The sequence below is a fragment of the Mesoplodon bidens genome (assembly GCF_964165515.1).
Source record: "Mesoplodon bidens genome assembly, chromosome: 5".
Classification (NCBI taxonomy): Eukaryota; Metazoa; Chordata; class Mammalia; order Artiodactyla; family Ziphiidae; genus Mesoplodon; species Mesoplodon bidens.
In genome coordinates, this window is record NC_138161.1 from 120,062,522 (window position 1) to 120,087,313 (window position 24,792).

Below are 24,792 nucleotides of genomic sequence, written 5' to 3' on the forward strand. Positions count from 1 at the left end.
GTGTATATTTTAGTTCAATCCTGTAGTCTTTCTGTGACAAAATTACTCTGTTGTCCAGCCAGCTGTTCCTTCTGCCTGCTTTTCTTACTAAGGAGCATCTAACAGTATGAGGACTTGCATACCTTTGGTGGGAATGTTACTCATGGATCTGCTGGACCTTGGGTAGACATTGGCTCACATCTGTTATCTATTGGCCTTCCAGATTCACCTTGGTTTCCATTATATTTAGGTCTCTAAGTTCCCCTCTGTGACTTTCTTCCAGCCCATTGATCAGTGTGCTGTGGAGGACCCCACTGCATCTCCATGGAGCCTGACTATGGCCCCCGGAAGTGTAGAAGGACTCAGAGAGCTAAGCCTCAGGCCTTTCTTCTCCCGACCACTTGCATGTCTGTGGTAGCAGCCTTAACTTCTTTGCTATGGACATTAAAGGCTTCAATAGTGGGCAGGGATGTCTCATTTACACTATGGGAGAATACCATGACCTGAACTGTTGATCTGGTGAAGGGGGAGGCAACTGTTTGGGAAATTCCTTCTCAAGTTGCTTAATTTTCTTTGAGCCATACACTTATGTTCTTTCTGTAACAAGTTCTAATGGCTGTATGTTGAGTACTCTGGCAAATGTAGTGGCATCAGGAAAACAGAAAAGAAATGTAGATAATTATATATATATATATATATATACTTCTCCTCATAAAACATTATTTGCAATGGGACTCCTCTGAAATCCCAGTGCCTGATCCAGCCAGCCAATGCACAGATCCTAGATTCCTGGTCCTCTTTCACCATATGACAAATGAGCTATTATCCTGCCAACATCACAGTTATTGTAAGTTAAAAATATATTTGGTTCACCCCCTATCCAAGAATCTTCCTGTCTTCCTTTCATTAACACTGCTTGAGGAAAAGTCAAGGTGACATTTTTGTTGTTGCTGTTTTCATGTGTCCAGTGATGGATATACAGAAAGAGCTAAAGGATTCTTTTTTTTTTTCAGTGTAGATTTTAAGGATACTCATTAAGATGGGCATTTTATAAACCAATGACAAAAGCCAGATTCACCTGTTTGGGAAAAATGGTGCACTTATATTTAATCAACTTTTACAAAGTGACTGCTGTATCCCAGCTGCAGCCCACAGAAAACAGACCACATAGTCGGAATTCCTGTGCAGCCCACCACTGTCAGGGTCCTGTGATCCAGGGACAACTTCCCCGGGAGAACACATGGCGCGCCTCAGGCTGGTGCAACGTCATGCCGGACTCTGCCGCCACAGGCTTGCCCCGCATTCCATACCTCTCCCTCCCCGGGCCTGAGTGAGACAGAGCCCCCTAATCAGCTGCTCCTTTAACCCCCTCCTGTCTGGGTGAAGAACAGACGCCCTCAGGCCCCACATGCAGAGGTGGGGCAAAATCCAAAGCTGAACCTCAGGAGCTGTGCAAACAAAGAAGAAAAGGGAAATCTTGCCAAGCAGCCTCAGGAGCCGTGGATTAAATCTCCACAATAAACGATGTACCCTTCATTTGTGGAATAAACACAAATGAATAAACAGTGAATCATCCCAAAATTGAGGCGGTGGACATTGAGAGCAACTGTAGACTTGGAGTTTGCTTTCTGCATGTAATTTGTTTCTGATTTTATGTTTATCTTAGTTTAGTATTTAGAATTTAGTATCATTGGTAGATTTCTTTATTGATTTGGTTACTCTCTTCCTTTTTAAATTTATTTTTATACATATAGATATATTTTTCTTTTCTCTTTTTGTGAGTGTGTATGTGTATGCATCTTTGTGTGATTTTGTCTGTATAGATTTGCTTCCACCATTTGTCTTACAGTTCTGTCTGCCTGATTTTTAATTTTTTTTCTTTAGTATACTTTTTAGTGCTTGTTATCATTGGTGGATTTGTTTTTTTAGTTTGGTTGCTCTCTTCTTTCTTTCTTTTAATTTTAAGATTTTTTTATTTTTAATAATTAAAAATTTTATATTATTTTATATTATTTTATTTTTATCTTTCTTTCTTTTTTCTCCCTTTTCTTTGGAGCCATGTAACTGACAGGGTCTTGGTGTTCCAGCCAGGTGTCAGGCCTGTGCCTCTGAGGTGGCAGAGCCAAGTTCAGGACATTGATCCACCAGAGACCTCCAGGCCCCATGTAATATCAAATGGCAAAAGTTCTCCCAGAGATCACCATCTCAACATAAAGACCCAGCTCCACTCAATGACCAGCAAGCTAAAGTGCCAGATGCCCTATGCCAAACAACTAGCAAGAAGGGAACACAACACAACCCATTAGCAGAGAGGCTGTTTAAAATCATAATAAGGTCACAGACACCCCAAAACACACCACTGGATGTCATCCTCCCCAGCAGAAAGACAAGATCCAGGCTCATCCACCAGAACACAGGCACTAGTCCCCTCAACTAGGGAGCCTACACAACCCACTGAACCAAACTTAGCCACTGGGGGCACACACCAAAAACAACGGGAACTATGAACCTCCAGCCTGTGAAACAGACACCCCAAACACAGTAAGATAAGCAAAATGAGAAGAAAGAGAAACACACAGCAGATGAAGGAGCAAGATAATAACCCACCAGACCAAACAAATGAAGAGGAAATAGGGAGTCTACATGCAAAAGAATTCAGAGTAATGATAGTAAAGATGATGCAAAATATTGGCAATAGAAAGGAGAAAATAAAAGAAATGTTTAAGAAGGACTTAAAAGAACTAAACAGCAAAGAAACAATGATGAACAACACAATAAGTGAAATTAAAAATTCTCTAGAAGGAATAAAAAAACAGAATAACTGAGGCAGAAGAACGGGTAAGTGACTTGGAAGATAAAATAGTGGAAATAACTACCACAGAGCAGAATAAAGAAAAAAGAGTGAAAACAATTGAAGACAGTCTTAGAGACCTCTGGGACAACACTAAACACACCAACATTTGAATTATAGGGGTCCGAGAAAAAGAAAAGAAAAAGAAAGGGACTGAGAAAATATTTGAAGAGACTAGAGTTGAAAATGTCCCTAATATGTGAAAGGAAATAGTCAATCAAGTCCAGGAAGGGCAGAGTCCCATACAGGACAAATCCAAGGAGAAACACACCAAGACACATATTAATCAAACTATCAAAAATTAAATACAAAGAAAAAATTAAAGCAGCAAGGGAAAAACAACAAATAATATGCAAGGGAATCACCATAAGGTTAATAGCTGATCTTTCAGCAGAAAGTCTGCAAAGCAGGAGGGAGTGACCGGACATATTTAAAGTGATGAAAGGGAAAAATCTACAACCAAGATTACCCTATCCAGAAAGAATCTCATTCGGGTTGGACAGAGAAATTAAAATCTTTACAGACAAGCTAAAGCGAAGAGAATGCAGCACTACCAAACCAGCTTTACAATAAATGCTAAAGGAACATCCCTAAGCAGGAAACGCAAGAGAAGGAAAAGACCTACAAAAACAAACCCAAAGCAATTAAGAAAATGGTAATAGGAACAAACATATCAATACTACCTTAAATGTAAATGGATTAAATGCTCCCACCAAAAGACACAGACTGGCTGAATGGATATGAACACAAGACTCGTATATATGCTGTCTACAAGAGACCCACTTCAGACCTAGGGACACATACAGACTGAAAGAGAGGGGATGGAAAAAGATATTCCATGCAAATGGAAATCAAAAGACAGCTGGAGTAGCAATTCTCATATCAGACAAAATAGAATTTAAAATAAAGACTCTTAAAAGAGACAAAGAAGGACACTACAGAATGATCAAGGGAGTAATCCTAGAAGAAAATATAACAACTGTAAATATTTATGCACCCAACATAGGCGCACCTCAATACAGAAGGCAAATGCTAACAGCCATAAAAGGGGAAATCGACAGTAACACAGTCATAGTAGTGGACCTTAAAACCCCACTTTCACCATAGGCAGATCATCCAACATGAAAATAAATAAGGAAACACAAGCTTTAAATGATACATTAAAAAAGATGCACTTAATTGATATTTATAGGACAATCCATCCAAAAACAGCAGAATACACATTTTTCTCAAGTGCTCATGGAACATTCTCCGGGATAGATCATATCTTGGGTCACAAATCAAGCCTTGGTAAATTTAAGAAAAGTGAAACTGTATCAAGTATCTTTTCTGACCACAATGCTATGAGACTAGATATCAATTACAGGAAAAGGTCTGTAAAAAATACAAACACATGGAGGCTAAACAATACACTACTTAATAACCAAGAGATCACTGAAGAAATCAAAGAGGAAATCAAAAAATACCTAGAAACAAATGACAGTGAAAACACAATGACCCAAAACCTATGTGATGCAGCAAAAGCAGTTCAAAGAAGAAAGTTTATAGCAGTAGAATCCTACATCAAGAAACAAGAAACATCTCAAATATACAACCTAACCAAACATCTAAAGCAATTAGAGAAAGAAGAACAAAAAAGCCCCAAAGTTAGCAGAAGGAAAGAAATCATAAATATCAGGTCAGAAATAAATGAAAAACAAATGAAGGAAATGATAACAAAGATCAATAAAATTAAAATCTTGTTCTTTGAGAAAGTAAACAAAATTGATAAATCATTAACCAGATCATGAAGAAAAAAGGGGAGAAAACGCAAATCAATATAATTAGAAATGAAAAAGGAGAAGTAACTACTGACATTGCAGAAATACAAAGGATCATGAGAGTTACTACAAGCAACTACATGCTAATAAAATGGACAGCAGGCCAATATCACTGATGAACATAGATACAAAAATCCTCAACAAAATACTAGCAAACAAAATGCAACAGCACATATCAGTCGGGTTTATCCAGGAAGGCAAGCCTTCTTCAATGTACACAAATCAGTCAATGTGATACACCATATTAACAAATTGAAGGATAGAAACCATATGATCATCTCAATAGATGCTGAAAAACCTTTTGACAAAATTCAACACCCATTTAGAATAAAAGCCCTCCAGAATGTAGGCATAGAAGAAACTTACTTCAACATTATAAAGACCATATATGACAAACCCACAGACTACATCATTCTCAATGGTGAAAAACTGAAATCATTTCCTATAAAATCAGGCACAAGAGAAGGATGCCGACTCTCACCTCTATTATTCAACATAATTTTGGAACTTTTACCACAGCAATCACAGAAAAAAAAAAGAAATAAAAGGAATCCAAATTGGAACAGAAGAAGTAAAGCAGTCACTGTTCACAGATGACATGATACCATACATAGAGAATCCGAAAGATGCTACCAGAAAACTACTAGAGCTAATCAATGAATTTGGTAAAGTAGCAGGATACAAAATTAATGTACAGAAATCTCTTGCATTCCTATACACTAATGATGAAAATTCTGAAAGAGAAATTAAGGAAACAGTCCCATTTACAATTGCAACAAAATAATAAAATACCTAGGAATAAGCCTACCCAGGGAGAAAAAAGACCTGTATGCAGAAAACTATAAGATACTGATGAAAGAAATTAAAGATGATACAAACAGATGGGGAGATATACCATGTTTCTGGATTGGAGGAATCAACATTTTGAAAATGACTATAGTAACCAAAGTGATCTACAGATTAAAAGCAATCCCTATCAAACTACCAATGACATTTTTTTACAGAAATAGAAGAAAAAATTTACAGTTTGTATGGAAACACAAAAGGCTCCGAATAGCCAAAGCAATCTTGAGACAGGAAAATGGAGCTGGAGGAATCAGGTTCCTGGATTTCAGACTATACTAAAAAGTTACAGTAATCAAGACAGTATGGTACTGGCACAAAAACAGAAATATAGGTCAATGGAACTGGATAGAAAGTTCAGAGATAAAACCATGCACATATGGTCACCTTATTTTTCATAAAGGAGGCAAGAATATACAACTTATTGAAAAGACAACCTCTTCAATAAGTGGTGCTGGGAAAACTGGAGAGTTACATGGAAAAGAATGAAATTAGAACACTCCCTAACACCATACACAAAAATAAGCTCAAAATGGATTAAAGACCTAAATGTAAGGCGAGACACTTTAAAACTCTTAGAGGAAAATATAGGCAGAACAATCTATGACATAAATCACAGCAAGATCCCTTTGACCCACCTCCTAGAGAAATGGAAATAAAAATAAAAATAAACAAATGGAACCTAATGAAACTTAAAAGCTTTTGCACAGCAAAGGAAACCATAAACAAGACCAAAAGACAACCCTCAGAATGGGAGAAAATGTTTACAAATGAAGCAACTGACAAAGGATTAATCTTCAAAAGTCACAAGCAATTCATGCAGCTCAATATCAAAAAACAAACAACCCAATCCAAAAATGGGTGGAAGAACTAAAAAGACATTTCTCCAAATAAGATATACAGATTGCCAAGATACACATGAAAGGATGCTCAACATCACTAATCATTATAGAAATGTAAATCAAAACTGCAATGAGGTATCACCTCACACCTGTCAGAATGGCCATCATCAAAAAATCCACAAACAATTAATGCTGGAGAGGGTGTGGAGAAAAGGGAACCCTCTTGCACTGTTGGTGGGAAGGTAAATTGACACAGCCCTTTGGAGAACATTATGGAGGTTCTTTAAAAAACTAAAAATAGAACTACCATACGACCCAGCAATCCCATTACTGGGCCTATACCCTGAGAAAATCATAATTCATAAAGGGTCATGTACCACAGTTTTCATTGCAGCTCTATCTACAATAGCCAGGACATGGAAACAACCTAAGTGTCCCTTGACAGATGAATGGATAAAGAAAATGTGGCACATATTTATATGGGATATTACTCAGCCATAAACAGAAACGAAATTGAGTTATTTGTAGTGAGGTGGATGGACCGAGAGTCTGTCATACAGAGTGAAGTAAGTCAGAAAGAGGAAAACAAATACCATATGCTAACACATATATATGGTATCTTAAAAAAAAAAAAAAGTTCTGAGGTACCTAGAGACAGGACAGGAATAAAGACGGAGAAGTAGAGAATGTACTTGAGGACACAGGGAGGGGGAAAGGTAAGCTGGGACGAAGTGAGAGAGTTGGATGAACATATATACACTACCAAATGTAAAATAAATAGCTAGTGAAAAGCAGACACATAGCACAGGGAGATCAGCTCAGTGCTTTGTGGCCACTTAAAGGGGTGGGATAGGGAGGGTGGAAGGGGTATGCAAGAGGGTGGAGATATGGGGATATAGCTATATATATAGCTGCTTCACTTTTTTATACAGCAGAAACTAACACACCACTTTAAAGCAGTTATACTCCAATAAAGATGTTTAAAAAAAAATAGAATCTGTGCAGAAATTCAGCCCTTTCCCGGATCTTAATTCAGCTGGGTTAAACGCCCACATTTTTTGGCTCACTTTCCTCTGTAGCCAAAGCACACAAAGTGTATTGGGAATGCCTTGTAAAATAGAGGATGTCTAAAAACTCTGGAAACACAAGTGAATACGTAATGTCATCAAGAAACCTTTAATCTGTAGGAAAAAATTAGTATTATCAATGTTACCAGGTTTAATGGACATTCTGTAATAGGAGAATTGTATTTGAAAGCATTGGCTGACTTGTTCATGGCATGTTTTCCTGAATTGATCACCTAGGTTTAGCTGCCTAAAGGAGGAAAAACAATTGTCCTAAATTAGATTGAGACGCGTTTCTCTCTAATGTAAGGTAAATCCGAAGAGGTGCATTCCAGGGATGAGCTTTGTCTCTACAGCATGTTCAGAGAGCAGATGTCTATTTTTCTGTACCACTCCCATGCATGGCTTCAATCCTCCAAATCACTTCATGATTAAAAAAAAAAAATTGTCAGAGAAACAAAAAGAAAGTCGCTCGCCAGCTGGATGTGCCTGCCTTGGGGTCCCATGCAACATTCCTGTTTGCCTGTGATTCAGTAGGCCTGGGGTCAGGCAAGAGAGACTAGTACTACTATTGGCAATGTACCCAGTTGAAATGGGTTTCTCTTACTGAGGAGGAAGAGGAAAATGGATCTTTGGGAGAGACAACTTTCTGCATATAGAAGAAATCCCACATTTTGTGAGGAAAATTAGTCCTGGTGATTTTAAATGATTTAGAAAAAAACAAACAAACAAAAACTCACAGGAATTAGTGACACAGAAATTTAAATAAGATATACTATACTGCAGAGCTATCAACATATGAGTAAGGTTGACTGGCCAGGTAGTCCCTCTTAAAAAATGACATTTACCTTGATCAGTAGTTCTTAACTTGTACTGATTGAACCAAAATGATCACCTGAACATTTTATTAGAAACACAAGTTCTCAGGCCCTACCCCAGACCTACTGAATCAGACATTCTGAAAATTGGGCATAGAAATCTGTTTCATCAAGCCCTTCAGGTAATTTTTATACATGTTAAAGCTTGAGAGTCACAGTTTTTGATGATTTTACTGTGGCCCATGTTCTTGATGTGAGCTCCACAAGCCCATAAAGTCTATCTTAGAGTTAATTCAGAGATGATGACTCATGCTAACAAATCTCACAAAGAACTGACCAAAAAAATTTATTTAAGTGATTTAGAATCAAAACCAGAAATGTTCAGGCAAACTAAAAATTCATGTCATTCTCATCAGGACGTTCTTTCCCTGGGGGCAATTTTATGGGAAACCAAATGATCAGACTGTAGCTTGGGAAGCATTTTCTAGTTCCATGTTTCTGGACTGTAAGTCTAAATATTTTATTCCTTTATGGCTACTAAAGTTGGTAAATTTACAATCATATAATGCAAAGGAAACTGGGGAGACAGTATCCATATCACCCCAGACCCGCATTGTCCAATACAAATATAATGCAAGCCACATATATAATTTAAAATTTTCTAATAGGCACGTTAAAGAAGTAAAAAGAAATAGGTGAATAAAATGTATTAATATATTTTATTTAATTCAATATAATTAAGATAGGTCAGCCTATAATCAATATAAAATAGTTGAAAGATTTTATATCTGTCTCTTTCTTAAATGACGTCTTTGAAATTTGATGAATATTTTACATTTACAGCACATCTCAAACAGATTAACTGAAATGTTAGGTTAACTGACATTTCAAGGATTCAATAACCTTAGGTGACTAGTGGCTACCTCAGTGTATATTTTGACCTGAATCATCTTTAAACCTGTTCTCAATTCTATTAAGAAATCGGTTTGGTGAGTCATACCAACACTATTTTTATTAAAGAGAAACAAGTAAATTAGAATAGAATAATATAGAATGGAAAATATAAAGATGCATTTGTTTAAAAGTGTGTGTGTGTCATAGGTCATGATGTAAAATGTGTTTCTTACTGTAAATCACAATTTAAAAGTTTGAAAGCCTTCTCTCTGTAGCAATCTAATTTTGTCCTTGACAGATTATTCCATAATATCGACATGCTATGTTCTACTTATCTATTGAATATTCCCCTACTGACAAATATTTAAATTGTTTATCCTTTTTCTCTTTTATGGAAAATACTGCAACAAATGTCTTCTTGTATATTTGTCCCAAAGATTTTGTTGGAGTAAATACTGAAAAGTATTTTAGGTATTTATGTATACTTAAAAGTAGAATTGCTGTATTAAATGTTAGAGTAGTGGATTTTCAGGTTTTAAAAAAATATTTTATTTATTCTTTTTTTTTTTTTTTTTTGGCTGCATTGGGTCTTTGCTGTTGCACAGGTGCTTTCTCTAGTTGTGGCGAGTGGGGGCTTCTCTTCACTGTGGCGCGTGGTCTTCTCACTGTGGTGGCTTCTCTTGTTGCAGAACATGGGCTCTAGGTGAGCAGGCTTCAGTAGCTCTAGCACACGAGCTCGGTAGTTGTGGATCATGGGCTCTAGAGCGCAGGCTCAGTAGTTGTGGCATACGGACTTTGTTGCACCGCAGCATGTGGGATCTTCCCGGACCAGGGCTTGAACCCATGTCCCCTGCATTGGCAGGCAGATTCTTAACCACTGCACCACCAGCGAAGCCCTTCAGTTTTGTTTTAATATCACCAAAAGCTCTCCGATGTGTCTGTATTTATCCCTTCACCAGCAACTTTTGAGAATGTATGTTTTCATGAATCTTATCAGCACTTGATAATTTCAAAGATTTTTCACTCTGAAAATCTGATTGTTAGAATAGCATCTTATTTTAATTGCCATTTCTGTCTGTACAAATGAGGTTAGACCAACTTTTCTTTACTCTTATTTTAAGCATTTTATTGAACTATACATGATCAGAAAGGGCTATATAAGGAGGGTTACACATATCCTTGTGTGTAATCTTTAAGGAAATCAAATCTTCTGCTTTCCTTTCCCCGTGTTTCCCTCCCTGCCAGCAACCACATCCAAATCCTTGACTATTTATTTTGGTATTTATTTTCATATACTTAAACAACATGTTTGAATTAACCTCTTACAGTAATGAGGATTTAGTTCCCCTTTACCCCAACTTCACTCCCATGTCACACTTAAATCTTTCACATTTTCCCATTCTCCCAGTATAGTAGTTTTGAATACATCAATATTCAGTGCTTGCATTTTTTATTATTCTGTAAGCACTTTTTAAAGGGTGAATCATGTAATAATACAAAACCTTTTTTTCCCTGTACACTTTCCTTTGCTGCATAAAATTAAATATTGGCTTCTTTTTTCACTGATTTTAAATTTCCATACTTAGCATTAATTCAATTTACACTCTCCAAAAGTTGTCTAGATAGTAAGACTTTGGCTGTGTCAGGGATTTTATCAAACTCATTTTTTGAGAAATCTTTCCTACAGTCTTTTGACCTACTCTGATATCGAATGACTCTCCCCTGTGTCAGGCGATTAGCTAGCATTCTGGGGGATTTCTTTTGCTTTGCTACCCTGTTGAAACTTACTTTTCCTAGTTCCTTCTAGTTTCTTGCCTTATTCTTTCATTTTCCTTGAGCACACTGGCTTCTTAAGAAATGGTGAATGGAAGGAAACATTTTAGAAAACTTGAGAACTGAAAATATCTTATTTGTATTGACATTTTATAATTTTGTAGACTACAGAATTCCTGTTGGAAAACTAGTTTTCTTCAGTAATTGGAAGGCATTAGCTCACTGTCTTTGAACTTTCATTGTTGCTGTTGAGAATTACAAGGCATTTTGATACCTGATTGTTTGTGATTTATTTTATTTTTACTTTCCATTTGGTTTTCAATGTTCTCAATTTCTAGAACTCTTACTGATTGTATATGTACCAAGTTTTCTTATTGTTTCTTCTCTATATTCCATCTTTGTACTTTTTGCTTTCCTTTCTTGACAGTTTCTCATTTTATTTTCCAAACTTTCTTTTGAGTTTATATATTTTATCATATTTTAATATCTAACAGATCTTTGCCCTCCACATTTTTAAAAACATATGGCAGCTTGTCTGTTTCATGGTTAAAGTACCTCTCTTAATACATAAAATTACAGACACACACACACACACACATGCTGTTAAGTTTTCCTTAAGCTGAACAGTCTCTGGCTACTTGCTTGCTTGGATCTTCCATGTTAAAAAAAATTCTCAGAAATTGTGTATTTGAGAATGTGCCAATGAAAAAGGCAATTGCAAACCCCTATTTCGCTGAGAGCAGGGGCTTGCCAACCTTGAGCCTGCTCTGGCTCTTTTGTGGTGCAGTCTCCAAGGGCAACATCTTTTGGTCTTTCCTCTTGGGATGCCCAGACTCTGCAGAAAAGAGATCTCCTGGCTCTTAGCCAGAGTATCATAAGCCCTGCTCTCCAGTGCTCCAGGAGCTGAGTGAGGAAAGGCTCTAGGAAGTGTTGCTTATTAACATATTTACTAATGCCTCTGTTTTCAGTATGATAATCACCTTAACACTATTATAATGTCTTCTAGCCCAGACACCCTCTGATTTTGTCTTCTCCAGAGACTAAACTTGCTATTTTTGTCAGAGTATGGGATCATACTCTGTGGTTTGGCTGCTGAAGAAGAGGTGATATGTGGAACAAATTATCTCCTTAAGAACTTGCAGCCAATCTTTATTTTAGCAACCTCCACCTCCAGAAGTACATATTACCAATTCCTGAGCGTTTGAGAAATTCTGCCACGTAGATGAGTCTATTTTCAGTTTTCCCAGTTGAACTGATAGAGGTGAGTTACACATATCATTCTGTTTCTCATCTTTTTCACTCAGGAATATATTTCTCAGATCCATTCATGTTACTATGTATTCATCTACCTGGTGTCACATGTGCTTCATAGTGTCCATCTACCATAATTTTCCCAATAGGTTGTAAATAAGTTACTCAAACCATCCTTTGCCTTATAACTTTATTGTTTGTTTTATCATTTAGGAATTTCAGATTTTATGTAGTGAAACTTGTCTTTCCCTTATTTTTAATTTTATTATTTACTAGTTTTTTTAAAACCTTGTTTAAGAAAATATTTGCAACATAAAGTAACAATGTATTCACCTCCAATTTCTTCTGATGTATCTCCAGATGGTCTCTAATCTCTCTGGAAATTACAGTATGTGGCAGAGATTTGAATATTCCTCACATGGATAACATTTTCCCAATACCATTTATGGAATAGGCTGTTTTTCCCCACTGACTTATAATGGCATTTATTATATACCAAGCTTTCCGTAGACACATCAGTTTTCTTTTTATGTGTATTCTTTATCTTGGTCTATTCATCTATTTGCTATTTATCTACCAAAACCATGCTGCTATTCTATTTTATTTAAAGATTTCACAGTATCTCTTAGGGCAACGAGGAGCTTTATCTAATTTAATACATTAAAAGTGATTACATTGATAGATATACTAATTTAAAGTCTGTAAATTTTATTATTACATTGTATATACATATATCTTATATATTGTTATCATTAATGTTTATTATTGCTTAATTCATTTACTTATCATTAGTTTGAGGTTTTCCATCTATCTCCAGAAATGACATTGTCTTATAAATTTCCTTTGTTGACCTAGTCTTGACCATCTTGTGTTTCTGTCCATTTTGGTGATTAAAAAAATTTTAAAAAAGGAACCACAATGAGGTGGGAAGTAGGGGCAAGACGCAGTATAGTCAAGACCCATACTCCCAGGCAGGCAACTCACAAACGGGAGGATGATTACAATTACAGAGGTTCTCCCCAAGGAGCAAGAGGTCTGAACCCCATGTTAGGCTCCCCAACCAGGGGATCCTGTACCAGGAAGACAAGCCCCCAGAATGTTTGACACTGAAGGGCTGCATAACTTAATTTCAGAAAACCCAGAGTACTGTGGGAAACAGAGACTCCACTCTTAAAAGGCACACACAAAATCTCACATACTTCAGAATACAGGGCAGAAGCTGTAAATTGAAAGGAGCCTGGGTCAGATCCACCTGCTGATCTTAGCCTCCCAGAGAGGCAGGAGGCAAAGAGAGCTCACCCTGGGGGCACAGACACAGGCAGCAGGCATTTGTGGAGCTTGTTCTACCACGTGGACACTGGTGCTGGCAGGTGCCATTGTGGAATCCTCCCTCCAGCTTCTTAGTGTCAGAACTCAGCCCCAACCACCAGACTGTCAGCACCAGTACTGGGACACCTCAGGCCAAGCAAGTAGCTGAGTAGGTACACATTCCCATTAACAAGCAGGCTGGCTGCCTTAAGACTCCCCTTAACCCACAGCCACCACAGGATAGGACCCTGTCCACCACAGGACCTAGAGCTTGGCTGTGCACACCAGTACACTGGCACTAAGCCTGGGGACCCCCCTGGGCCCAGCAACCAGAGACCCCAGGACCCAGCTCCATCTACCAGTGGGTCAGCAATAACCCCAAGACTAGACTCACCACCAGTGCACAGGGACCTGCCCCAGAACCTCCTGTGTCTCGGCCCTGCCTACCAGTGGGCTGACACACAAACTGTGGGAGTCCCCTGTTCCTGCAGCCAGAGAGAGTAGGCCCCAATCCTGCCCACCAGTAGGCCAACACCAACTGAGAGATATCTTAGACTCCTCAGCCAGCAGCTGTAGTATCCAACCCCATTTGCCAGTGGGCTGACACCAGCTTTGGGACACCCCAGATCCTGCAACCAGCTGTGTCAGGAACTGGATTCACCACCAGCCGGCCAACACCTGATTCAGGATCCCAAGCTGGAACCAGGCTCCACCTACCAGTGAGCTAGCACTAGCTCTGGCATCCCCCAGGGCTTCACAGCCAGATGTCTTGTGACCTGGCCCCACCCACTAGCAGCCAGCAGCCTCTGCACAGGCAGAGCCTGGCAACCAACCACATCTAAAAGACTGCCCACAACAGTCTTTAGTCAACCCATCACACGAAAAGACCCAGTCAACACACATAGGGTGCACCCCTAGAGTATATAGAACTGGTGACCAGAAGGGAGTGCACTACTGGGACACATAAGACATCTCCTACGAAAGGCCACTTCTCTAAGGTTGGGGAACTTAACCAACCTACCAAATATATAGAAATAAAACCAACAAATTAGGTAAAATGAGGCAACAGAGGAATATGTTCCAAACAAAGAACAAGGTAAAATCCTAAAAGAAGAACTAAGTGAATCAGAGATAGGTAATCTACCCAATAAAGATTTCAAGATAATGATCATAAAGATGATGAAAGAACTTGGGAAAAGATTGGATGAAGAGAATGAAAAGTTAGACTTTTATAACAAAGGAAATATAAAGATGAATCAAACAGAGATGAGGAATACAATAACTAAAATGAAAATTACACTAGAAGGAATCAACAGTAGGCTAAATGATACAGAAGAATGGGTCAACGAGCTAGAAGAGTAGTGGAAATCAATGAAGCAAAACAGAAAAAAAAGAATGAAAAGAAATGAGGACAATTTTAGAGACCTTTGAAACATCAAGTGTACTAGCATTCACATTATAGGGGTCCCAGAAAGAGAAGAGAGAGAGAAGGAGGCAAAGAACATATTTGAAGACATAATAGCTGAAAACTTCCCTAACTTGGGGAAAGAAACAGACATCCAGTTTCAGGAAGCACATAAAGTCACAAAGTGGATCAACCCAAAGAGACCCCCCAGTAAGACATATTGTAGTTAAAATGGCAAAAATTAAAGATAAAGAGAGAATATTAAAAGCAGCAAGGGAAAAACACCACATTATGTACAAGGGCACTCCCATAAAGCCATCAGGTGACATTTCAGCAGAAAATCTGAAGGTCAGAAAAGAGTGGCACAGTATAGTTAAAGTGATGAAAGGGAAAAACTTACAACCAAGAATACTCTACCTGAAAAGGCTTTCATTCAGATTTGTTGGGGAGGTCAAAAGTTTTACAGACAAGCAAAAGCAAAAACAGTTCAGCACCACCAAACTAGTTTTATAAGAAATGTTAAAGGGACTTCCATAAGCAGAAAAAAAAGGCTGCAACTAGAAATATAAAAATTACAAAAGGAAAAACGTCATTGGTAAAGGCAAATATACAGTAAAAGTAGTAAATCAACCACAGCTATATGTAAAGCTAGAAGGAAGATTAATAAACAAAAGTTGTAAAATCATCTATAACCACAGTAAGTAGTAAAGTGATACATAAAGCAAAAATATATGATGTCAAAAAAGATAAACGTGGTGGGGAGAGTAAAAATGTAGGGTGATTAAAATGCATCTGAACTTAAGAGTTTTTCTCTCTGTATATTTGTTTTATATATCTACATACTCTAGGATAGAACACATACTAGGTCACAAAACAAGTCTCAGTAGATTTAAGAAGAATGAAATCATATTAAGCATATTTTCTGACCACAAGCCTATGAGATCTACAAGACAAAAACTGCAAAAACCACAAACATGTGGAAGTTAAATATGCTGCTAAACAACCAGTAGATCACTGAAGAAATCAAAGAGTAAATTAAAAAAATTACCTGGAGACAAATGAAAACAAAAACACAATTCAAAATCTATGGGAAACAGCAGTAGCAGTTCTAAGAGGAAAGTTTAGAGTGATACAAGTCTACTTTAGGAAATAAGAAAAATCTCAAATAAGCAACCCTAAAGGAACTAGAAAAAGAAAAAAACAAAAACAAAATCCAAAGTTAGCAGAAAAAAAAAAGAAATCATAAGATCAGAGCAGACATAAATGAAACAGGGACAAAAAAAAAAAGGAAAAATCAATGAAACTAAGAGCTGATTCTTTGAAAAGATAAACAAAATTGATAAAATTTTAGCCAGACTCATCAAGAAAAAAAGAGAGAGGAACCTAATCAATAAAAGCTGAAACAGAAAAGGAGACTTTAAAACCAACACCACAGAAATACAAAGGATGCTAAGAGATTTCTGTGAACAATTGTATGCAATAAAATGGACAATCTAGAAGAAATGGACAAATTCCTAGAAAAACACAATCTCCCAAGACTGAACCAGGAAGAAATAGGAAATATGAACAGCCAAATTGCCAGTAATAGTATTGAATCAGTAATAAAAAGAATTCCCAACAAACAGAAGTCCTGGACAAAAGGGCCTCAGAAATGGATTCTACTAAACATTTGGAGAAGAATTAACCCCTATCCTTCTCAAACTATTCCAAAAAATTGCAGAGGAAGGAGTGTTCCTGAACTCATTCTGCAAGGCCAGCCTCACCCTGATACCAAAACCAGGCAGACACACGACAAAAAAGGAAAATTGATGAACATAGATGCAAAAATCCCCAACAAAATATTAGCAAACAGAATCTAACAATACATTAAAAGGATCATACACAATGATCAAGTACTAATTCAAAAGATACATGCACCCCAATATTCATTGCAGCATTATTTACAGTAACCAAGATATGGGAGCAACCTAAGATTCCACCAATAGATGAATGGATAAAGAAGATGTGGTATACATATAATGGAATGTTACTCAGCCATAAAAACGAATGAAATCTTGCCATTTGTGACAACATGGATGGACCTAGAGGGTATTATTCTAAGTGAGATAGTCAGGCAGGGGAAGATAAATATTGTATTATTTCACCCTATGTAGAATTTAAAAAATAATACAAATGAACACACATAACAAAACTGAAACACAGTTATCTGTACAGAGAACAAACAGGTTGTTGTCAGAGGGAGGGGCGTGGGTGGAGGAAAAATTTATATGAGGGAGATTAAGATGTGCAAATTTCCATTTGCAAAACAAATGACGTGGTGAAACGTATAATGTGAGGAATATAGTCAATACATAGGTAATATCTTTGTATGGTGACATATCATAACTAGACTTCTTATGGTGGTCATTTTGAAATGTATAGAAATATCAAATCACTGTGTTGTCTAACAGGAACTAACATACTGCTGTATGTCATTTATACTTCAAAACCAACCAAAAAAACCACTCAAACTCATAGAAAAAGAGATCAGATTTGTGGTTACCAGAAGTGTGGGGCTAGTGGAGAGGGAACTGGATGAAGGTGGTCAAAAGGTGCAAACTTCCAGTTGTAACATAAATTAGTACTAGGATTGTAATGTGCAACATGATAGATATAATTAATACTGCTTTATGCTATATATGAAAATTGTTAAGAGAGTAAATACTAGTGTTCTCATCACAAGGAAATTTTTTTCTATTTCTTTAATTTTGTATCTGTATGAGATGATAGATATTCACTAAACTTATTGTGATAATAATTTCATGATGAATGTAAGTCAATTTATTATGCTGTATACCTTAAATTTGTACGCTGCTGTATGTCAGTTGTATCTCAATAAACCTGGAAGGAAAGAAATTAAGAAAAACACTTAAGCCTCTACATTTTCCCCTGAAAACTGGTTTGCTGTATCCTGAAGTATTTTGTACTTGGTTCTAGTGTTCATCATTTCTAAATGGTAAGATAGTGTTTTTTCTCTTTTATTCTTTCTTTTCTTTTTTCTTTTCCTGCTTTGAACCAAGAGTTATCTGGAAATGAGGCATATCATTTAATGATTTTAAGACTGTACTGGGGTAAGTGGAGGGTATTTTTTAAAACAAACTTTTTATTTTAGAAGAGTTTTATATTTTCAGAAAGGTTGCAAGGATAATAATACAGAGGGTTCCAGTCAAACCTGCATCCAGTTCCCCCTATTGTTAACATCTTTTGTTAGTGTGACACATTGTCACAATTAAAGAAAAAACAAAGATACATAATTATTAACTAAGGTAATAGTTCATTCAGATTTCTTTAGCCAGGAGCACTGTGAAGCTTCTCCAAATCGTTTCTGTCCTCAGATGCAAATGCCTAGAGGCAACTCCTGTTTGCTGTGGACCTAACCAAGGTGGGGAGAGACAGGGAAGGGTTGAGCCCCTGGCTGCTCCTGATGAGACACCCTAATTTGTCCCTCTCACTTGCTCTTGGCCACCTCGAGTGAGACCCATAACTAACTGGATGCTACGTTCATCTTTTGTAGCAGTCATCTTCCAGGCAGTGGTTTCCTCCAATAATATTTGTTTCTATTTTCCCTTTTTCATAGCTTCCTCTCTCTAGTTTGCTGTGGCCTCTCCTTGTTTTTCAGTGCAGTTATGGGCATAATAACTTACTGGTATCATAGTTATTTCATAAATTAAGGGCAATTTAGCACCAAGTGTAGGAAGGATACAACATCAAAATATAGGACAAACTGGCTGTCATTCAGGGCAGGCAGTTAGGAACCCCTGGTCTGGCACACATGGGAGAGACTTAGTTCAGAGTGAGGATACAGCTGTAGAAGGTTCACATTTGGAAGCCTCCCACCCCCTTCCCATCCTCTTTCTCACTGGCCCTGACCTGACTTTCCTGGGAGGCAAATATTCTGCCTTACTCTACTTCCTTGGATGTTAGCCTTTCCTCACAACATGATTACATCTCACTCAGATTTATGCTTGGGAGGGAAGAGATCTATTTGAACTTCAGCTTAGGCAGATGTTCTGGTATCTCTAAGCTTCTATTCTCACTGGGGGCAATATGTTCTTGTTGCTCCTTGAAGGATATTCAGGTCTTACATTTCTTCACTTTTCTTTTCTCATCTAAATGAGGAAGAAAGTTAGCTTTTTTTTTCAGGTTGGATGACTAGCCTTCCCAACATTCCCAGGACTGAGGAGGTTCCCAAGATGTGGGATTTTCAGTGCTAAAAACAGGAATGTGCTCAGCAAACGGGGACCAGTTGGTCACCTTACCCAGGAACTCCACAAGGTCCTGTGGCGGTGGCATAGCCTGCCCGGCCACCACCTGTCCCCATTCTCTTAGTTCAGCTCTCATTTTGTACCATCTCTCAGGATGAATCTCTACCCATATTTAGGGAAAGGCAAAAAGAGAGTGGCAGTAGTATATATGCACTAAATATTAAAAACTACTTTCATAATGTTCATTAGCTTTTTATTTCTGGAATGCTTGGGGATCACTGAAAATCCAAGGTGCTTCTGAAAGAGCCAAGTTGGATGAAGACACTAGATTATGTGTCCTGAGCTGAATACATGCCAACAGCTGCAACAGCAGTGACATCGGGAAGGTCAGACTTGCTCTGTTTCTTGGAGACTCTTCTGCTGCCTCTCCCTCTCCTTTCCTTCTAGAGCTTTCCCCCTTCTTCCTTACCATCTCTCCCTCTCCCTTTCTTCTTTTCTCGCTATTTTCTTCCATGTCTTCCCTCCCTCTTGGTTCTATTCTCTCTCTGCATTATTCTGAGGGTCAGCAGTGAAGAGAAATTCTCTGAGCAGATGTCCTTGTGGACTGTTACTAACATCTCTGAAGAATACGGAAGGCTCTTTTAGAGGAAAAGAGTCTCCATGGGCCATATCTTTTGAGCAAAGTAAATGAAAAAGTAATCAGCAGTGTTGTGTTCTGTGTGTTTCTGATTCTATTGAGGAAGGCTTTGGTATGCTCCCCTCAGGGTCTGCTCCAGAGCTGAGTGCCAGCCTGGCTGCTACCACATCATTAGTTCTCTTTTCCTCTTCTTTACCCTCCTTTCTCTCCTGTGTGGCTAGCAGTTACTCCCTTCAACACCAGAGACATAACCACACAGAGACCCAGGAATCTCTGTAGAGATGCTGGAATACAACTTTCAAACCTTATGGAGAACTGCTGCTGAGACTCAGCCTGTGTTCACCGATGCCAAATAGAAAGGTGAAGACAGAGTTTTGGGTGAAGTAGAAAAGAATAGCTTTATTGCTTTGCAGGCAAAGGGAAACAGAGCAGGCTAATACCCTCAAAACTGTGTGTTCTGCCCTGGAGGGGGTAGTGAGGAGTCTTATAGTGTTCAAGAGCAGGGCGTGGTCAGCTCGTGGACATTCTTCTGATTGGTTGGTGGTGAGGTAATGGGGAGTCGGCATCGTCAACCTTCTGGTTCCAACTGGTCTGGGGTCTACATGCTTGTGGGCAGCAGACAGTTAACTTCTCCCACCTGGTGGGGGTTTAGCTCAAAAGACGTGGCTCAGAATATTCTCTATAGTCCTTGAGGAAGAACTAAAGGTCCTTGACTCTGTTTAATCGCTGAGCTATTATTATTTTGTCTTGCTTGACTGATTTCCTTTCTTTCTGCATTTTCTCACTCCTCTGATTAAATTTATTATTTGACTAAAGCTTTTCTACAGACAAAAGGCAGGTGGACGACATGGGTGGTGGTCTACTCTGGGAAGGCCTCATAGGGTCCTGCTCGGTTACAGAAACATCTCTTTCTCTTTCATCTCTTTACCAAAACCTGCCCTCTGCCCAGTCTGGGTTGTCTAAATTTTCAAGACAAGGACATCACAGTAACAAAGCAGTCTCTACGTTATAGAAACACCCATCTTTAGAAAGGATTCAGAAGTATGTGGCACGTTTTGGAGAGCATCTTTATTTATTACTGAGGAGAACTTGCTTTTGTAAATTTTTGTTTGTGCTTCTAAATGTTTGCTTTTAACTTATTTCCTCCATCACCTTTCTTTCCCTGAGTGGAGTCACCACCTGAAACGTTGATGATATGGACGTTTCACCTCCATCCCCTCAGAGTTGGACTGATTTCGATGTTCTTTTCTTCCGTATATGGTCCAGTATTTGGTAGGCATTTTGAAGCTTGTGGTTTCTCTCTGAATTCTCCTCAGACTACAGGGCCCCGTCTCCCCACAACCCCTATTTCAATTCCCTCATGTGGCTGCCTTATTTCTTTTTAGATCAGCTTGGGGGTATGGGAGAGGTGCAATCTTTTTCAGAATTGTCTGAATACAGAAAAAAAAATAACTGAGCATGTTGTGGAATTCCTGAAATCTGCACTGAGGAGTAGACTTCTGGGTCTTTGATCATGGATGAAAAAGAAGTACAAAACAGAACTGAAAGAGATTGTCACCAAAAGTAAAAAAAAAAAAAAATCATCTTGGGAGAAGGCAGAAGAGATATATCGGGTTATGTCACTAGGTTTTTTAGCTTAGATGTGAGCCAGAATCCTAACCTAACTAAAAGTCTTCTTTAGACTGTCTGTTGTACAGTTTTGGGCTAAGTTATTTTGAGGATGCTTTATTATCTGAGTTGATTTCTCTATATGCATTTAACTTGTGTCTTCATACCTTTGGGCACTGAAGACTTTCTTCATGATTCTCTAATTATCCACACACTGAGAGGGAATAAAAAGATGCTGTACACCTGCCTGCCCAGCCAAAAGCAGATGGCAATTCAAAAAGTGTGGTTAATTTAATGAATGGACTATTTGCAAGTTGTGGGCAGGGTGAAGGAAAACCCACAAAATAGAATGGAATAATCCAGTGTGGGTACTAGTAGGATGCTGTTATCACCCCAAGGGTGAGGAACAAATAGAGGAGTCATTACTAAGAATAATGAAAGCTGTAGCAGTAGGGCAGTTTGTCTGGGGAGCTGTGGCCTTTGGTAGAAGAACACAGCCACTGCCAATAAGGAAAAAAAGGAAATAAAAAACCTATTTCTTTCTTTCTGCTCTGACTTCTTATAAGTGTCTCCATTGGCAAAACTCAGCCAGATGTCAGCAGACAAGGGAACATCACTGATACTGTCCGCAGAAGTCAGCTTTCCAGGATACAGAGCATGGGGGAGGAGGGCAGGCAGTGATTCAGAGACCAGTCACTACACAACCAACAAAAGACATTGGCAAAACCATCTTGTTCCTCATCAGAAGCTTTTTGTTAAACCTATATCATGAGGTTCACTTATAAAAGAGACATTTTGCTTAGGCTTAGAATTATATGTGATAAGTTGAACAATTCTCTACCTACTCTGGAGCATAGGAAAAAGTTCTTATTTTTTCACTTTAATGTGAAGAAGTTTCCAATATAAACCAATACAGGAGGGAGTGAATATGAGGTTAGAGAAATAAAACAGCAAATTCAGGGTCTTGTCAAGGTGATATATTAGAGCTGGCTGCTTTCTCTCTGCTCCACAATAGCTCAGGAAAGTCTATTGAAGAAAGAGAGGACCATGGACATGGAACAAGCAGGGATCATGATAAGGCTGAAGGCTGCCTTGAACTGGTGAAGTGTGTGTGTGTGTGTGTGTTGGGAGCTGTGGGTAGGTGAAGTCTGGAACACAGAATGGCCAGGGACAGCAGGAAGAAGGTAGAGTGGAGGAAAGCTTTATATTTTCTGCTTTTGACATCTTCCTTGCATTGCCCTGAAGAACTTTGCTTGTCCATTTACTGATGAAAGTGGTGGCAAAGACATGATGAAAACAGGTGTGAATTGACAAGCCACCCTCAAACATTTACTTCCTTTTTTTTTTCCTTTTTAGCTTCAGAATGCAAGTCTACCTTCTCCTTTCAAAGTTACTTCTTGGTAAGCATTTAAAAGGTAAACTTTAAGATTACCTGGCAGGGAGACAGCAAGCATAAGGAATCAGCAAGGTTTCCATGGTGTCCTTCCTCTTTCTTTAAGCACACAAGGCTGATGTAGATTGGGGCTTTTCTCATTCTATGTCATAATACATGTCACTAAACCAAGTACCTGATAGCTCCCCATAAACAGGAGCCCAGAAGCTAAACTATTTAGACCTCTACAAAGAAAGACAACATATTGAACAACATATTTAATCAGAAGCACAATTGTTTGAACAGGCTGGCAGAGGATTTAAAATAATGTATTTAAAGAGGTAAAGACATATTATAAGCATGTCCAGGAAAAAATATAAAGTAGATAATGTTTTTGGTATGAAAAATCTAAGAGGAGAAATAACACTATAATTAGGATAGATATTAAAATAGGTATAGCTAAAGAATGAGTTAATGAATTGGAAGATAACATTGAAAAGTATCTCAGAAAACAGCACAAAAAGAAGAAAATCATATAAAACATAAGAGAAATGCTAAAAATATGGAGGATTTAAATAATTATTCAACATCTGTATAAGTTTTGAAAGAATTTTTTAAAATGGAAAGTGGCAAAAAATTTTCAGAAATAAAGGTAAATGAAAATCATAAATTGGAAAAAATTAACAGACCCATTGGGGATATAATGAAAACCTATACCTAGACACATTATATTGAAATGCAAGGCTATCAAAGATAAAGAGAATGTCCTGAAACATTCCCAGAGAAGGAGAATATTGACTAAAAAAGCAAAAATTATATATCTATTAAACATTTCAACAAGAGCCCTGGATACAAGAAAAACGTTGTTTTTAAAGTACTGAAGGAATGAGGCTTCCCTGGTGGTGCAATGGTTGAGAATCCACCTGCCAGTGCAGGGGACATGGGTTCGAGCCCTGGTTTGGGAAGATCCCACTTGCAGTGGAGCAACTAAGACCATGCGCCACAACTACTGAAGCCCACGTGTCTAGAGCCCATGCTCTGCAACAAGAGAAGCCACTGCAATGAGACTACCACGCACCTTAAAGAAGAGTAGCTCCTGCTCGCTGCAACTAGAGAAAGCCTGCACAGCAATGAAGACACAACACAGCCAAAAATAAATATATTAAATTAATTAAAATAAATAAATAAAGTACTGAAGGAAAGAACTTTGATTTAGATCTTAACAGCAAGTCAAATTTTCACTTAAATCTGTGGGGATAATAAAAATATTCTTAAATGTGCCATACCTCAGGCTGTTACCTGCTCTGAATACCACATTGAAAGCACTCTGGAAAGAAAAACTTGAATAAGAAGGAAACAGTCCAAATGATTCTGCAAGAGATTGGGCAGTAGAGATGATCAAGTCACAGATAAATTGCATAAATAATGATATAATGGCAAGGAGAAAAAGACAGAAATAGATACAGAATTGAATCTAGACATGATCAACATGAAAGCAGAGATCAAATGTCCATGAGATCATATTAGCATTTGTGTTAGAGAAGATAGATATTACAAAGTTCAAATTTCTGTGGGGGTCCATAAACATAAGTGCAAACATTTAAGTGCAAATGCCATAAGAACAAAGAAACAGTGTGTAACCTTTTAGTTAGATTAAAAAAAAAATCTGTCCCTAAAAGATATAAGGACAAGTACAGTAAGTGGAAAATGTGAAATGAGATATTAAAATTATTTACATGTCCTAATATAATAGTAATTCCAATAAATAACAATGGGTTAAATGAATCAACTCAGAGTTAAAGATTTTTCTTATTAGCTTAAAAAAAACCAGGAACCCCCAAATATGTTGTCAATATGTTTGTCAAGACAAACGATAAAAAATGTTTAGAAAACTTGAAAATAAAAGAAGAGAAAGACTATCAGGATATAAGAAATGAAAAGAGAGCTAATGATAAATCGTTATTAGTAGAGGATGAGAAAACTAATCCTTTTGGTGGTGAAATATTTATAGTTTTAAATATTCTAGAAAAGAGTCATCCATGACCCAGGGCAGAAGACCTCAAAGTTTCTCACCACTCCCACT